Raw genomic sequence first — 18,416 nt, 5'->3', positions numbered from 1 at the left:
TGCAAGTCCCTGGGATCTCCTTCACTTCTGGGCCCCTGAGCCACATCTAAAGCTCTAGCAGATGGGTGGAACCATACCCTGAAAGCTCCTGCTTTTCTACTCAGCTCTCCTCTCATTGCAAACAGTGCAGTATAGTGAGAAGAGCACAGGTTTTGGACATACCACCCAAATCCCAGCTCCAGCACTTCCTTTGGTATTGTGCCTGTCCAGAGCTCTTCTGACTCAAATGGAGAGATAATTCAGGGGAAAAAAATCACCTACTCTAGAGACATTCCTGAATCTATTCTATACATAAGTAATTAAAAATAATTTGAGGAAGTTCCTGTTGTGACTCAGTGGAAACGAATCCAACTAACATCCACGAGGATTCAGGTTTGATCCCTGGCCTTCCTCAGTGGGTTAAGGTTCCGGTGTTGTTGTGAGCTATGGTATAAGTCACAGACGTGGCTCAGATCTCACATTGCTGTGGCTGTGGCTGTGGCTGTGGCTGGCATCTGTAGCTCTAGTTCGACCCCTAGCCTGGGAACTTCCATATGCCCTGGATGTGATCCTAAAAAGCAATGATGATGGAGTTCCCATCGTGGCGCAGTGGTTAAAGAATCTGATTAGGAACCATGAGGTTTCCGGTTCAATCCCTGGCCTCACTCAGTGGGTTAAGGATCCAGCTTTGCTGTGAGCTGTGGTGTAAGACGGTGGCTGCAGCTCCAATTGGACCCCTAGCTTGGGAACCTCCATATGCCACGGGAGTGGCCCTAGAAATGGCAAAAAGACAAAAAAAAAAAAAAAAAAAAGCAATGATGATGATGATAATTTGAATGATTTTTAAAAATAATTTGAAAGATTTATTAACACATTTATTGAATATCTACTCTAAGCCAGGTACTAGAGGTTATAGAATCAGGTAAATTAAGTCTCTCTCCTCTATGAAGCCCATGGCCTAAAAAGGGAGATACATTTATAAGGAAAGAAGTTATAACATATTGTCCTGCGTATATTCAACAGGAAAACTAAGTAGAGTGTATAGTAGTTGCACAGAAGGGTGGTGATGGATGTCCTTGTTGGGCAGAGATGCTCTGACGATTCATTCAGTAGGGCTAGCCCAGCAGAACCTTCAAGGATTTGTAAGATTTATCTAAGGTACAAGGAATTGGAGAATATTTGGCCTGAAAAGTACCTTTAGAAACCACGCTAGTCTATCTTTCTACATTTAGTCGAGACTGCGTTTATAAACCACTCTCTGCAAACAATGAAGGCTACTTGTTTGTGGAAACACTGGTTCAAAAAGTTGTTGTTGTTTTGTTTTGTTTTAAGTGGTGTCCTGGATTTCCCATCGTGGCTCGGTGATAATGAACCCAGCTAGTTAGTATCCATGAGGACATGGGCTCAATCCCTGGCCTTGCTCAGTGGGTTAAGGAACTGGTGTTGCCGTGAGCTGTGGTATAGGTTGCAGATGCTCGGATCCTGCATTTCTATGGCTGTGGTGTAGGCCAGCAGCTGCAGCACCAATTCGACCCTTAGCCTGGGAAATTCCATGTGCTGTGGGTGTGGTCCTAAAAAGACAAATAAATAAATAAATAAAAATTTAACAGTGGTGTCAAATAAACTAAAATGTAAAAGTTTTTCCTTTCTTCTCTGGTCTCTCTGTTGACTTGTAATATATATATATTTTTATTTGCTAGTAAATGTTCTAAGTAAAAAAAAAAAGTTTAAAATTATTAGCATGAATTTTACAACTCCTCTATACTTTTCAACACCAGTTTTGAACATAAGAGCATTAACTCGTATGTGTGAGGTCCCTGTTGGCTCAGCAGGTTAAGGATCTCATGTTGTCACTACTGTGGATTGCTGCAGTGGTATGGGTTTGATCTCTGGCCCAAGAACTTCTGCATGTTGCAGGCATGGCCAAAAATAAATAAGTAAATAAATAAATAACTCCTATATGGAATCACTGAAATTTCACAATTTTTTTTTTTTTTTTTTTTTTAGGGCTGTACCTGTGGCATATGAAGTTCCCAGGCTAGGGGTTGAATCAGAGCTGTAGCTGCAGTCTACACCACAGCCACAGCAATGCTGGATCTGAGCCATGTCTGCAACCTACGCCATAACTCACAGAATGCCAGATCCTTAACCCACTGAGCGAGGCCAGGGATTGAACTCGCATCCTCATTGTTACTAGTCGGGTTCCTTTCCGCTGAGCCACAACAGAAACTCTTGAAATTTCACAATTCTTATTTCCTAGTGCAAACATGCACATGCATTTCATCCTTACCAGAACACTGAAAAAGCTGCACGAGACAAACTCAACTATTGTTATTTCCTTTTGTGATATGGGCACATTCTACCAGCACTCCACTTTGGCTTACTGGTATGTTGAGAAAAACAGAAAGGGAAAGGATCTATGGGTTGCTTTAGCCTTCCCTTCCCTTCAATGTCATCATTTCAGTGTAAGTGTCTGGCTAAGACAGGGAAGCAATACCAGTGAGAAAGGATGTGAGAGGGCTCCTTGGCTTTCAGGTGTTTGAAACAAATTCTAGTTTGAACGGAGAGCTTTGCCTCTTGGGCCACTTCCTTAGCCACAGATATAACATTTACTTTTGCTTGTATTGAGTCTCTCTGTGGGTTTACTAGAATGCTTGTGCTTGTGGGGCATTGAGAACACCATATGCAAATAGGATGTGAAGAAACAGTAGATGTGAGTGTTGTGCATTTCCTCTGCCCATGCACATGCTCTGCAGTCCCCTCAGACCTCACTCACAGAGCACAAGTTCAAAGACAAAATCATTAAGACTTTCAAGATACCAGCAGGATATCAAACTAAGCACACAGATCTGTATACAAAAAAGGCTAAAGCCATGCTAGAGCGCAAAAATATATGTTAAATTATTACATTTCACAATCTTCTGATTTGCCACTATTGCAGCTTCTAGTAAACCTCCTATGTTTATCCGCCTTGATATGTTCATGATCCTGGTTCACAACTGTTCCTCAAAAATACTACAACTTTACAATTAGCATTTACACCAGAATATTTTGCTTTGCACAGAAAAGGGCAACTTACTCAGTGTGGTCTTTACCTAAAGGTTCACAGTCTAACATGTCTGACACATTCCACGAAGACAGGAATGGATATACAAAGTACATAGGACAACAGTTTAATGTGGACCAAAATCCCTTAATAAATTTCTTGCCTTATGTAATCTCAGAGGGATATGTTTTTCAATTGTACAGTAAAGAAGGAGTCATTAAGATTGCTTCTTTAGGAGTTTCTGTCGTGGCACAGTGGTTAATGAATCTGACTGGGAGCTATGAGGTTGCGGGTTCAATAGCTGGCCTTACTCAGTGGGTTAGGGATCCAGCGTTGCCATGAGCTGTGATGTAGGTTGCAGAAGCAGCCCGGACCCTGCGTTGCTGTGGCCCTGGAGTAGGCCGGCAACTCCAGTTCCAATTCGACCCCTAGCCTGGGAAACCTCCATATGCCGCAGGATCGGCCCTAGAAAAAGGGCAAAAAGACAAAAAAAAAAAAAAAAAGATTGCTTCTTTAGAGGTCAAAACACTTAACTTGTTTACACACAAAACACATACTCCTACTCTGCAGTGGGAGAGTTAGTAGTAAGTTTTCTGGGCCTGTGACATGAAATGCTTTACTATTCATCTTTTGTTTTTTGCAATTTGTTTGTTTTTTTGGTTTCTTTTTATTTTTTTCTTTTTTGGCCACCCCATGGCATATGGAGATTCTGGTCAAGGGATCAGATAGATCTGAGCCACGGTTGTGACACACACCATAGCTGTAAAAAACATAGCATCCTTTAACCCACTGTGCCAGGCTGGGGATAGAACCTGCATCCTGGTGTAACAGAGATGCTGCCTATCCTCTTGCATCACAATGGGAACTCCTGGTATTTATTTAATTATTGCTTTTTAGGGCTGCACCTGCAGCATATGGAAGTTCTGAGGCTAGGGGTCCAATCAAAGCTTCAGCTGCCAGCCTATACCACAGCCACAGCAACGCAGGATCCGAGATGTCTCTGTGACCCACACCACAGCTTACAGCAATGCTGGATCCTTAACCCACTGAGTGAGGCCAGGAATCAAACCCACGTCCTCATGGATGCTAGTCAGATTTGTCAACCGCTGAGCCATGATAGTAACTCCCTTCTTGAGTTTTTTTTAAATAGACTAATTTTTTTTTTTGAAGCATAGTTGTATTAGTTCTGGGTGTATAGCAAAGTGATTCAGTTTATAAATATACATAAAAAACTAGGAGTTCCCATCATGACTCAGTGGTTAACAAATCCAACTAGGAACCATGAGGTTGCAGGTTCGATCCCTAGCCTTGCTCAGTGGGTTATGGATCCGGCGTTGCCGTGAGCTGTGGTGTAGGTTGCAGATGAGGCTCGGATCCCGCGTTGCTGTGGCTCTGGTGTAGGCCGGTGGCTGCAGCTCCGATTTGACCCCTAGCCTGGGAACCTCCATATGCTGCAGGAGCGGCCCAAGAAATGGCAAAAAAAAAGACCAAAAAAAACCCCAAAAAGCTGAATATATATATGATGATCTTTTTCAGATTTTTTTCCATTATAGGTTATTACAAGATATTGAATGTAGTTTCCTGTGCTATGCAGTAGGTCCTTGCTGATTTTCTATTGTGTGTGTGTGTGTGTGTGCACGCGCGCATGCATGTATCTGTTAATCCCAAATTCCTAATTTACCCCTCCCCCTCTTTTCCCCTTTGGAAATCATAAGTTTGTCTTCTATGTATGAGTCTATTTCTGTTTTGTAAACAAGTTCTTTTGTATCATTTTTTAGATTCCATGTATGTGATATCATATATGTGTTTGTATTTGTCTGACTGACTTTATTTAGTATGATGATCTCTAGGGTCATCCATGTTGCTACAAATGGCTATTTCATTATTATTTATTTTTATTTTTTGTTCTTTTTGTCTTTCTTAGGGCTGAACCCATGGCATATGGAGGTTCCCAGGCAATGGGTCAAATTGGAGCTGCAGCTGCCAGCCTATACACCACAGCAACACCAGATCTAAGATGCATCTGTGACCTACACCACAGCTTGAGGCAACGTCAGAGCCTTAACCCACTGAGCAAGGCCAGGGATGGAGTCTGCATCCTCATGGATACTAAACAGGTTCTTAACCAGCTGAGCTACAGTGGGAACCATGAAGTTTTCTTGATTCTACGCATTTGCTAGCACTTTAGTTATGGCTCAGAGGCTGAAAGGTTAGGAGATCCCAGTGAAAACAGCCACCTCACCTGTTTTTAAGATTGCACTGTATTAAGACTGAATGTTGTTTAGAGACCTTTAAACCTCATAGCACTGGACTGCCAGCCAAACCTCTTTCAACCAAATGCCCTACAGGAGCCAATGGATAAATGACCAAAAGGATCTGAGGTGCAGTTCTTAAGATTCCCAGAAGGTCCTGGGTGATCAAGAAACTAGTTGCCCATAGCAGTGCTCAACTCAATCACCCATCCTGTGTTGACTCATCTTTCTTGTCTCTTTCATTCCTCCGTCCTCACTCACACACAAGTCTCAGCCTCGGCTTTGGAGGAAACTTGAGATACATAAGACATGGTTTTTACTTAGATTTGGAAGCAGGGACATGTCAACAAAAACCTAAAAGATCAGGTGAGGGAGGCCGAGGGAGTAAAGGAGGGGTCCAAGTTCAGCAAAGAGTTTGTGTGAAAGTCCTGATGTGGGAAAAAGCTTGATCGTTTCCAGGTGTGGATAAAAGACCAGTGAGGCTGGAGTAGAGAAAGCAACTGGGGAGAAAGGATGAGATGAAGGTGGGGAGTGGGCAGGACCTTGTATTTCTCTCTCACTGGACTTTTCTTTGTCACTAGAAAAACATCATTCCACTAAGCTGCATCATTCCCCCCCCCCTTTATTTCTATTTGCAGTATCTTCAAAATTTAGAGTTGCTATGAGAGCAAAACAGTGAAAAATGAAGAAATCCTAGCTCATATTTTGGCTCTGCCACTGACTTAGTGTGTTACTTTTGGCAAATTATAAAAGCTCTACTTTTAAAGGTATGGAGACAGTAAATATCACATGGATAAATGCTCTATGTAAAATCATGATATTACAATGGTCACCACAAGTTATGAAGCATGGAAAGTCAAGGACACAGTCCATGTTTCACAGATACATGAAGTCAAACCTGGAAACACTGTCAAGGGCCAAAAAAGACATTTCTATGAAGCCCCGCCTTTGCTCACAGCAAAATCACAGAATTAGTGGTAGAATTTGGACACAACCATTCATGGTTAAGTACCTTCTCAGAGCTGAAGGAACCTCAGCCCAAGGCCCCAGAAAGGAAAGCATTTGACTTCTTCACAATGATAAAGGCAGAACATGTTACAGAACAAGAATCTCCCCCCGTGGAAGCAAATTATCTGCCAGTTGTCAGTTATATGAGAAATGGGAATTTTTTTTTAACTCGGCACTTATAATGCTCTTTTTAAAGCTGTTCCTACCTATACAATATATGTTAAGCAACTGGTAATTGTGACCTCCAGCATGTATACTATAATGGTGTTACTTTATTTTTAAAGGCCTGCTTTTCCAGCTCGTATTTCATTATTAGAAACTCATGTGGCTTGCAATGTGATGCCAACTAATACTGCAGGAAGTAGGTGTGTTTCAGAAGCTATTTCATGTGCACTGGGTCATGTAATGCAATGGGTTCAGTTTTATTCCATAGTCTTTGATCCTTTCCTTGGTAAACACAGATTATTAAAGAAATTTTGAGAATGTGTTTCATTTAGACAGCCTTCTACTTCTAAACAAATGCTCACCTAATATGAGCAGTTCTCCTTGTTATGGTTACCACTATCAATGTCTATCGCATACCTAGAAACGTGGCAAAAAGCTTGGGAAGAAAATGTAAAGGTTCCCAAGGCATTATGCTTTCATGTTTTTCCTTCTCGGTGAGAAGAACACAAAATTTCTCTTGTAGTCCTATACCCCACCAGATACCACAAGATATAGTTTTTTGGTTTTTCTCTTCAGTTTTCAGCAGTTTGACTCTGCTGTGCCTGAGTGTGGATGTCCCTGTCAAATGCTCATTCTGTACATATTGAGAAGATCACATTTTTTTTTCTGTTTTTTTTGGGGGGGCTTGGTTTGGTTCTTTATGGTAACACAGATTTGCACTTTAGATGTTACATATACATTGCGTTTATAATTATAACATTATTTATTATAATCATAATCCATTTATAATATCTCTACGGTCAAAAAGTGTTTTTCACATTTTATCTGAAATGCCCAAAATGTGCTCTTTAGAACATTAGCTCTGTGGCATGTTAGTGGAAGTTGTGTGAAAAGAACAGATCAAAGTAATTTGGCAAATGATAGTCTAAATAGGTTTCTTTACTGCCAGACTTCTCAGGAGTTTTTAATATCCTAGAGTAAATTGCAAGTCTATAAGAGATGGGATATGTTATACATGACTTTCCATATATTTATTTGACCATGGACTTTCCTTAGATCATCTTTCAAAGGAGTTTCATGGAACACACCCTGGGAAATGCAACTTTATATTAGGTAGACAGTGTGTGTCTGATTCTTTACGTGGACCATGCATGAGCTTGTCAACCAAAGCCATGATACCAAATTCATATTTGTAACATCTATCTCCTGCCTGGCCTTCTTTCACTAATTCATTCATTATTTCTCTCTCTTTCTCTCTTTTTTTTTTTTAATCTTTTCTAGGGCCACATTTGTGGCACATGGAGGTTCCCAGTCTAGGGGTCCAATAGGAGCTGTAGCCACCGGCCTATGCCAGAGCCACAGCAACTCGGGATCCGAGCCGTATCTGCGACCTACACCACAGCCTACAGCAACACCGGATCCTTAACCCACTGAGCAGTACCAGGGATCGAACCCACAACCTCATGGTTCCTAGTCGGATTTGTTAACCACTGCACCACGACGGGAACTCCGACATTCATCATTTTTCAACAAATATTATTTGAACCTCTCTATATGTTAGATTCCATGCTTGGGGGGTGAGAGGAAGAGATGAATCATATGCTTTCTGCCCTCAAGGAGCCCACATTCAAAAAGAATCTTCCATGAATGTTAGTTGAAGCGACATGCAAAGGGCACCAGTGGTTTAAACATAATTACAAGTCAGAGCACTTTGGGCTGAGGGAAATAGAGATAATTCCTAAAAGGAAACTTATTTCAAGAGTACCAATTATCTGTGGGTTGCCAGACCCCATTCTCCTTCCAGAGTCTTATCACAGATAATTGAAACATTCAAAATCCCAGAAGAATTAATGAGCAGTACACTTTTTATACATTACATATCTGTGAGTGACAAGTGATATGCTGTTTGGGGTGTACCCATCCATTCTGTACTGCACAACCTCAGCACTGAGAACAGCTGTCCAATTCTCTTTCTTTTTTCTTTCTTTCTTTTTTTTTTTAGAGCTGCACTTGCAGCATATGGAAGTTCTCAGACTAGGGGTCAAATCAGAGCTGCAGCAGCCCCCTACACCACAGCCACAGCAACACCAGATCCAAGCTGCACCCACACCCTACACCATAGCTCACAGCAATGCCAGATCCTTAACTCACTGAGCCAGGCCAGGGATCCTCATGGATACTGGTCAGGTTCCGTAACCTGCTGAGTCACAATGGGAAATCCCAGTTCTCTTTCAAATGAGAGTTACAACCTCTGCCTTTTGATTTTGACCCTTTATAAATGGATGGGAATGTTTGAGGAAGGTTTTCCCAACAGCAGCGTTGAATATGTACCCCTTTTATGTGTTCCCAGAGCATCTTGCTCTTTCTCTCTTTTTCTGTCACAATTTCAGAGTCGCCCGCTTGTGTTTCTCTATTCCTCAGTGAATATGAGGACAAGTCATGTGTTCATCTCTATGTTCCCAGAACTTAGCTTCCAATAGTGTCTGATACATACTAGGTCGTCAATGAATATTTGCTGAATCAATCAGCCCCTTTGAGGTAGGACACTCACCTACCTTTCCAGCCTTGTCTCTGTGATTCCCTTGACTTGCACTTTTCCTTCAAGCAACAAAGGGCGCTGTTCTTAGTCCTGAGGCTTTGCCCATGCTGTAGCATTTGCCTTAAGTATCCTTCTTTCATCTTCACCCCTTATCCTTTTGCCTAACCTACTCATACCAAGCCTTCAAGACTCAGTTCAGGATTGACCAGGAAGCCCTTGATGAGGCGCTCTGCCCCCGCCCTTGTCTGGGGTTCCCTCTCCCACTTCTGGTTCCCTCTGCTACTTCTCCTCATTGAATTGACATCACCTGCTTATTTGTTTCTCTCAAGCTAGTCTGTGGGCTTCCTCAAAACAAAGACCATTTTACCAGCATGGAGTCTGATACAAAGTCTGATACAAAGGAAGTGGCCAATAAATTCAGTCCAACTGAATTAACTACACAGAAATTCTTATTATTCCCACCAAATTCCTGAGAAACTTCAGCAAAATAGTTAACACAAAAGCTCAGCATTCTCTGCACAAAATATTTCCTCAGTATTAAGCTGTGTTGTTGGTAGGATGGGCAGGACTTCCTGAGAGGGGTAATTACTAACATCCTGGGCTGTACTGTCCAGTATGGTAGATGCTAATCATATGTGGCTATTTACAATTTAAATAAAGTCATTAAATTAAAATTAAAATTTGGTTCCTTAGTTATTCTAGCTCCGTTTCAAGTGCTTAGTAAGTAACTAGTGGCTATTGTGGAAACAGCTCAGAATAAATATGTCTGTCAGTGCAGAATGCTTTGGGGCAGCTCATCTAGCCCATAAGATCCAAAGAAAATAAAACCACAATTTTTCAGTACTTGTTTAGGAAACAATTCAAAGTTGTCTTATAGACCTAATGCCCAACACTGCTTCTCAGAAGGTATTTTTAAAAGTCACTTTCTGGATTCATGAACAGCCCAGGTGCTGAAGCGATGTTTTAGAAAATAATGGTAAGCATAAGGATTATATTTATAAAACGCTGAGCCAAGATGACTGTGGGACAATTTAGAATTGTCCCTGAAGCAATTAACTTGGGAACTGGGTTACTTAACCATACCCTGCAACCAAGTGTCATTAACAGTACCCACCCATCCATATCTTTTTTCTGATGTCTAAAATTTTTGTGTTTTTTAAAAAATTCCATGAATTCACTTAAGAAGCAGTTATCATGGGCTCCTGAAAGTGACTGTGACAGAAGATACTTCTGTACATGTTGGTTGAATAAGAACTTTCGGGGAGAACAATCCTGAGTCTTACATCCAGATGTCCCTTGGAAATAAACACAGGATGTTTGACATGTGATGACTGTTGGACTGTTTTTGGAAATCCTTTCCTGCTCAACTAGTTTGTGGGCCAGAACACTATTGAATTTGGCAACACTAAAATTGAAAGCAGAGTCAAACTCCTGGTCTACTTGGAAGCAGTAAGGGGAAGTCTCAGCCACGTGCTGTCCCTGTCATGATGACAATCAAAAATCAATATCCTCAGAGTTCCCATTGTGGCTCAGAAGTAATGAACCTAACTTGTACCCTTGAGGATGCAAGTTCAATCCCTGGCCCCAGACAGTGGGTTAAGGATGGGACATTGCTGTGAGCTGTGGTATAGGTCGCAGACGTGGCTCTGATACAAACCCTAGCCTGGGAACTTCTATATGTTTCTCGGGTGCAGCCCTAAAAACAAAAAACAAACAAAAAACACCCAATATCCTTATGGATACCTTTAAATTCAATGACTATGAAAAATTAAGGGAACAATCTTAAAACTCTAGGAAGAGTCTGCATCTAAGATGCTTTCCAAATGTGTTGAAGTCCCTGCTGCTCTTTAAAAAAACCAAACATGGAAATCATAGACCATTGAAAATGGGTATTGGTTATGAAATCAAATAAGCAAACAAAAGAAAAACCACCCCCCACCCAACTTCATTCAGCAGACTTATATTAAAAAAAAAAATTGGCTAAACATCAAAAAGTTGGCAGCTGAATATAAGTTCTATGTTATAAGTGAAAACAAAATGTTTTAAGGCTTCTATATATTATTTTTGGTGATTCTCCACTTTAATCAACTCTGATTAGTTGATTCATAACCAGTCCTAACTCAACTGAAGTTGAAAGCTGCTGTTCGCTTAGATCAAGGGCAATGCAATTAGATTCCTTGCTCAGCAAATGACTGGCGTATAAAAAAACTCGAAACGTTAGCAGATTATCACATCCTGCATTTTATATCAAATAAGACTAGTAACTGTTTGGACTTGACTTTGACAAATAATTGTCAAATGACAATTATTAACTAGCCCAAATTAATTCAAAGCGGATGAAGATCTCAGATTCTTGGCAAAATATAATGATGTTAATTAGGTCATTGGGTTTTCCCTCATCCAATATTAAAGTTGAGGAAAGCTTTAATTGAGTAGAGGAAGGCTCTTTTTTTTTTTTTTTTAAAGAAATCTCATAAAATCTAGCATGGACTAATTTACACCAGATTCTGACAGAGTTAATAGGGAGGGGGAAAAAAACCTCCTGAAATAAGTGACTGCAGTCAGAAGCTACTGCCCAGGCATGTTTTTGTAAGAATACTGTTATGGGACGATGTGTCTCATTACTGCCTCTCCCTGAAGTCCATTTTTAATTATTGATGTCACTCCTTCCTTCCCTCTCTGCTCAAACGAATATAACGTCTAAAGAGGCCAGAAAATCAGTGACTGAAGAGAAGAAAGAATGAATGATTTAAAGACTTAGATTTCTCAACTTGGTTACCCCTGAGCCACAGCTTACTCTGTCAGCATTTTGGAGGCTTCATCAATCAGAACACTATTCATTCCCCTTCAAGCCAACTCTAAGGGCCACAGCAGAGAAGAGCAGCAAAAGGAAATGTACACCTTGCTGGGTGTGTCCCCTGCTCATCAGCCTCACCTCACATCTTTTGCTCATCCCTTTTTTTTTTTTTTTTTTTTTGGCTTTTTAGGACCGCATATGGAGGTTCCCAGGCTAGGGGTCAAATCGGAGCTGTAGCTGCCGGCCTACACCACAGCCACAGCAACGCCAGATCCTTAACCCACTGAACAAGGCTAGGGATTGAATCTGCAGCTTCATGGTTCCTAGTCAGATTCATTTTCACTGTGCCACAACGGGAACTCGTAGGGTCTCAGGATTAAAAATTTAAGGTCACATAACATCCTAAAGATACTGTAACCAGAATTAAAGGATTGATGTTGCTGTTTAAGCTAGAAAAGCTCAAGCAAACCTGTTCAGCCTCACCCTATTCTTGACAATAATAGCTGATGTTTATTGGACATTTAGCGGTATGTGCTAGTGCTCGATATGCATATCTCATGGAAACTTTCTAAACTGTATGTGTTAGGTTCTACTTTTGGTGTCACTTGCCAAAAAGGAAATAGATGCAAAGATCAGTTACTAATATTCCTGTGGCACGTGGCTGGTTAGTAATGGAACTGGGATTCAAACCCAGGCATTTGACTCTATGGCCGGTCCTCCTAACAATTAGCTTTTTTGCCTCGTGATTGGCTGCCTCCAGTGAATACAGAGGACCCTCATTTTTCTCTCTCCTGTCATCTTCTCGGTCAATATTCTCTGTAAGGGGCACTATCAAATGGCTTTGGGCCTTCTACACTTAGCTGAATTTCCTCGCCTCTCAGAATTCCTTGTCACATGCTGAGGATTGGATGGAGAACTACTCAAAGACCTTAGTCCATTAACAGGGCACCGCGCCTGTGCTTAGAATTCTTAAGGATATAAAAGGGGCCTCAGACGATGCACTCCTGCCCTCAAGTTATATACAGCCTTGCAAACACAAGTTTCCTCAAATAGCTAGAGGACAAACCAATGTATAATCCTGTGAGAATGTAATATCATTGTCTGTGATGATGGGAAAGTAAGTGGAATAAGGAAATAGAAAAAGATTGCCAGGCAGCATTAATAACCCATTCAAGGTTAGTGTTCATATATTCAAAGTGAGACCAGTCAGCATGGTGACAATTTTCTAGCCATGCTCAGCTGTGTGAGTGCAGTTGTCCCGTGCACAAAGAGTTAGAACTATACCTGGATTGGAGTTTTACTCAGAAAGTATCATAAATAAGAGTTGACATATATTCAAAGGAGAGATTATAATGATTGCTCATGGACATCACTTACACCAGGTGTGGGGAGGAGACAGGAGGGATGTGGGGACAGTGAAATGGTTTCAGTGGATTGTAGATCCCAGTGGCTGTGAGGATTGTTGGAATCAGGGAATGAGAGGGGCTGCACAAGTCCTGCAGACATGAGTCCAGTGGAAAAGAAGAAAAGGTACAATTCCTATGGGCCAGAATAGCTAGGGGGAGGTTTCTTTGAATGTAGTAGGATTTAGTCTGAGAATAAAAGATAATAAAGAATTCAAGTAATTTAGACAAAGGATAGAAGAAAGACTATTTCAAATTGAGGGCTTATATGGACAAGGGATGAAACCTGCACTAAAGACAGCGGATTTAGAAAATAGTTAGAAAATCAGCTTTACTAGGATATAAAGTTTAGGTTGGAGAGTTGGTGGGGCATACATTTTGATAATAAGTGTTGCATTGCAAGATAATGACTCGGGTACAGGGAGTACAAGGACTATTTCCATCTTCCAACTATTCCAAAACAAATCTATAGACTTTATTCCTTTGTTTGCAATGAGTGTGAATAAGGTCTCTACAATTTAAATGGAAAATATTGCCCCTGTTTGAAAACCTTGTCACATTTTATCAGTAACTTTTCCTCCTGTTTTTAACACCTTTTATTGGCTCCATATGGTGAATTTATGTGCTTGCCTTACAGTGTTCCGTGTTGAATAATTTAGTGCAGCTACAGTTGACTAGAGCAGAGATTCGATATACATTTCAAAGCTTCTAACAATGTAACCAAAAATGTCCAACCAAATAGATTTACATGGTGACCTAGAGATGGTGGTTGCCATTGCCAATTAAAAACAACCAAACACAAATGATTAAACTTTATTTAACTAAGAACAATTCTCCATGTTCCACATCATTCATTCAACATTTGAGCACCAACAATAAACCAAGAACCACGGTAGGTTATGGGGATATAGGAATTAAGAAAAAGCCCTTCCCAGGCTAGAAGGCAAGGCAAACAATTTAAAAAGACACTAATAAGTGCTATGATGACGGTAAACACAGACGCAAATAAGAAGAGTTTCCCTACCTAGAAACAGATGGGAAGCCAGGAAAGATGTCTAAGAAGCACTGGTATTCTTGTTGTGAGCCACACGGGAAGTCCAAAGCATTGGTATTCTTAAGTTTTAAAATTCCGGCAGTGATTTTTTAACCAGCTATGAAGTAGCAGAGTGGGTTCCTGGTGGTGGAAGCTGCAAATGCGAAGGCTCAAGTGAGAGAGAGGCTCACCAGAGAGAGTTAAGGGATGTCCTGAATAATTCAGTATTTTGGAGCATCAGGTAGAGGATAGGAAGAGAGTTGAAGCAGGAGAAATAAGCAGGACCAGATTTAAGAGAATGTATATGCTCTGCAGGAGGCAACTTAGAGCCATTGATCAAGTTTAAGTAAAGGAAACTATTTATGATAGCCAAGACGTGGAAGCAATCTGTGTCCATCAATAGACGGACAGATGAGTGAATAAGGAAAATGTCTCACACACACACACACAATGGAATATTGCTCATCAATAAAAAAGAATGAAATATTGCCATTTGCAGCAACATGGATAGACCTAGAGATTCTCATACTAAATGAAGTAAGTCAGAAGGAGAAAGACAAATAACATATGATATCACTTATATGTGGAATCTAAAATATGATACAGGGGAGTTCCCGTCGTGGCGCAGTGGTTAACGAATCCGACTAGGAACCATGAGGTTGTGGGTTCGATCCCTGCCCTTGCTCAGTGGGTTAAGGATCCGGCGTTGCCGTGAGCTGTGGTGTACGTTGCAGACGCGGCTCGGATCCCGCGTTGCTGTGGCTCTGGCGTAGGCCGGTGGCTACAGCTCCGATTCAACCCCTAGCCTGGGAACCTCCATATGCCGCGGGAGCGGCCCAAGAAATAGCAACAACAACAACAACAACAAAAAAGACAAAAAGACAAAAAAAAAAAAAAATAAAATAAAATATGATACAGGACTTCCCTAGTGACTCAGTGGGTTAAGGATCTGGCATTGTCACTGCTGTGGGGTTGGTTCAATTCCTGGCCTGGAACTTCCACAGGCCCTGAGAGTGGAAAAAAAAAAAAAATAACACAAATGAACTTATTTACAAAACAGAAACAGACTCACACAGACATAGAAAACAAAACTATGGTTAACAAAGGGTAAGGGGGAGAGGGATAAAGTAGGAGTTTGGGATTAACAGATACAAGCTATCATACCTAAAATAGATAAACAACAAAGTCCTACTGTATGGAAGAGGGAATTATATTCAGTATCTTGTAAAAAATGATAATGGAAAAAATCTGAAAAATATATATGTAGCAGAATCCCTCTGCTCTACACCATAAACTAACACAGTATTGTAAATCAACTATACTTCAATAAAGAAATAGTTTAATACAATTTAAGCAAAGGAAGGACACTTTACAGCATGGAACATAAAGGTCATCCTTGTGGCAGGCTGGAAGATTAAATGTATCAAGTGACGATGTTTTCTATCTTCCAAAGATCTAACTGGGGGTACAAAGCCCCATTTATTCCTTAGACATACCACTCTAGAAGTGTATAATTCAAGTAAAAATTTAAGTCGTAAAACTTCTCTTTTATCTAGGGAATCATGAGTTTCCCTGTGTTTGGACTCTGGATTTGTCGTCTTTGGAGGAAAGTTTGGACAGACTGTCTTTTCAAAAAGATCTAAATTTTTTTGTTAGAGTTATTCTAGTTATGATAATTAAAAGTAATTGCCACGATGGAAATATTATTCAACCATAAAAGGAATGAAATAATGCCATTTGCAGCAACATGGATGGACCTAGAAATTATCATATTAAGTGAAGTAACTCAGAAAGACAAACATCATCTGATATCACTCATATATGAAGAATTTAAAAATATGATACAAAAGAACTTATCTGCAAAACATAAATAGACTCACAGACAGAAAACAAACTTATGGTTACCAAAGAGGAAAAAAGGGAGAGGGATATATTAGGACTTTGGGATTAACAGATACACATTACTATATATAAGATAGATAATCAACAAGGGCCTATCGTGTAGTCCACGGAACTATATTCAGTACCTTGTAATACCGACAAGGGCAAAGAATATATATACAAATTGCCAGCAATCTTTTATAGCTTTATCGTCAGGTCTTTAAAATGCTATGCGGCCAGAACTAGTCCACCTCTATCCTGACTCCATACGACATTTCTTATCTGATTAGCATGAGGCACAGTACTAAGTAGCTTAGCTATCTTTGTCACCTTCAGCAGGATGAAAAAACAAGAACTAGCAGAACTTTCTAAGGGTTTGATATGATGAAATCACATTTGTCCTCAAAATGGGAATATTGTTGCCATTTTTACGGTTTAACTAAAAGTTCATCCAGATGTGTTCAGATTCCAAATAACAAAAGCCATTAATTTCAACCTCTTCAAGTGAAATGGAGTCATGGTTTGAAGCAAAGATTATAGGATTATGGCTGTGAAGTCTTTTCCACCGGGAAGAGGGTGGCAGTTTGGTGGGGACCATGTGGTTCCACCACATGGCTGGGTCACACTATCACTGCCTCAAACCAAGGGCGGAGCCAACACAGATGGGGGCCGGGAATCACTGGTGAGACAAAGACAAAGAGGAATCTGTAATCTTAAAGAAAGAAAACCCCCAATTCCAGCTTTTAGGTTTACAGAGACAACGCAAAATGCACAGCTGTGGGAAAAGCTGCTTCCTGTCACAGCTGCTAGTTGAGTCCTGCCGACTCAGCTTCTCCTTGTCTCGGTTCTCTCTGCAAACTCCAAGCAAGATGCTGTGGTGCCTGGCTGGGAGCTTGACCTCTGTCCCAATGCTGGACAGATGACTAAAGTAAACATAGAAAGCCAAATCATTGTCTTTGGACAGCAACACCCATTTTGTTCATGTCAGGCTTCTGACTTTTGGAACCACTCTCTTGAGATGCCCAGATGTGGCCTTCTAAGTCTCTTTGTATGAGTTTGTTTTTTAAAGTGATATATACCATATGTTGGAGAGTCTAATAGCAGTACTTGTCATTGGCTGCAGCTAGAGGATGAATCGAAGTCCAGTACAGGAAAAGAAAATAAAGAACACACTTTGATGCATCTCTTGAAGAACCGATGCTGCTTTAAAATGTGTGCTCAGAATTCCTTGCATGATCTTTGCGTGATTTGAAAGTTTTGGTATTGTTGTCACCAGTTTTCACATGTGGAAAGGAAACAGACTAGTTAAGTAGGTCTGGCATAAAATTCAAAAATATATTAGTGCCGACAGAAGTTTTTTAAACAATTGTTGACCCTTCAATTCTTCCACTGAGTTTTCACTTAAAGTCTAAAGTTACTGTCTTTGCTTCATTCCACTATATTAGGCTAAGAATTATGGTATTTAAGCCTTCCTAGTGATTGGGAGAATATAATAGCCATCTAAGGTACAACTGTATTGGTTAGAACGCTTTTGGTTGCAAGTGACAGAAACCCATTTCAAATTGGCTTAAGCAAAAAGTAGAAATTATTGGCTCATATAACAGAAGCCTAGGAGTATCTAGTTTCAGATATGGCTTCATCAAAGTGTTTAAACAATGATGTATGGAATCTTCCTCTCTCTCTCCAAATAATAGATATACTTTTCTCTATGTTGGCTTCATTTTCATGTGTGATGGAGGGATGACTGACAGAAGTCCAAGGATTTGCAACATCAGTGGAAAGAGATTCTCTTTGGCCTGACTTAGGTCATGTGCCCATCCTTGAACTGACCACATTGGTCAAGGGCTTGCTATGTGGTTAACCTGCTCTCATTGGAGCTAAGAGTAGGTCCTGCCCAACTCAGATCACAAGGTTAGTTTGAGAAGGTACATGATTCCCCAAAGGAAAACTGTGTTACTAACATCAAGGTGGAAATGGGTGCTTTAGCAGACAGTGCTGGCTGCCTATCCAAAATCCACTTTCCTAGTCCTGCCCATTAACTGAACCTTGGTTATGTTTAGGTATTTACTCCCCTCCATGTGGAGGGATGGCCAGGCACAGAGTGTCAGAGTCTAGGCAGGATGAGGAAGGCATCATGTTCACAGAGCAACACTGAAAATGTGTTGCAGCCCAAGTGTAGTGAGGTTGGCATCCATGCACAGACGGGTGGCTACAACGTATGGGGGATTGGCTACATTCAGAAGAATTGATCAAAGAAGGAATTTATTACAAGTAATTGGGGCTAGGTCTCACTGTCAGTGAAGGGAGTTAGCA

General features: G+C 40.7%; 1 protein-coding gene across 3 annotated transcripts in view; it reads right to left on the bottom strand.

The window, feature by feature from the left end:
* LOC146395915 (uncharacterized) overlaps positions 1–18,416 on the bottom strand; it is a 111,705-nt gene that overhangs the window by 2,313 nt on the left and 90,976 nt on the right. The window contains exon 1 of one of the 3 annotated variants that reach the window (XR_014829023.1): positions 8,602–8,642. The exons of the other annotated variants lie outside the window; for them this stretch is intronic. The gene's annotated coding sequence lies outside the window, so the exon portion shown is untranslated. Of the gene's footprint in view, positions 1–8,601; positions 8,643–18,416 lie in introns of those variants that run through there. 3 annotated transcript variants of the gene reach the window in all.

The sequence above is a fragment of the Sus scrofa genome, chromosome 15 (genome assembly GCF_054392235.1).
Source record: "Sus scrofa isolate SSC_HxYL_T2T_F1_AM1 chromosome 15, Sscrofa_HxYL_maternal_Yorkshire_Landrace_v2.0, whole genome shotgun sequence".
Lineage (NCBI taxonomy): Eukaryota > Metazoa > Chordata > Mammalia > Artiodactyla > Suidae > Sus > Sus scrofa.
Note: the sequence above shows the minus strand (reverse complement) of the source record. Positions and strands in the feature narration are given on the sequence as shown.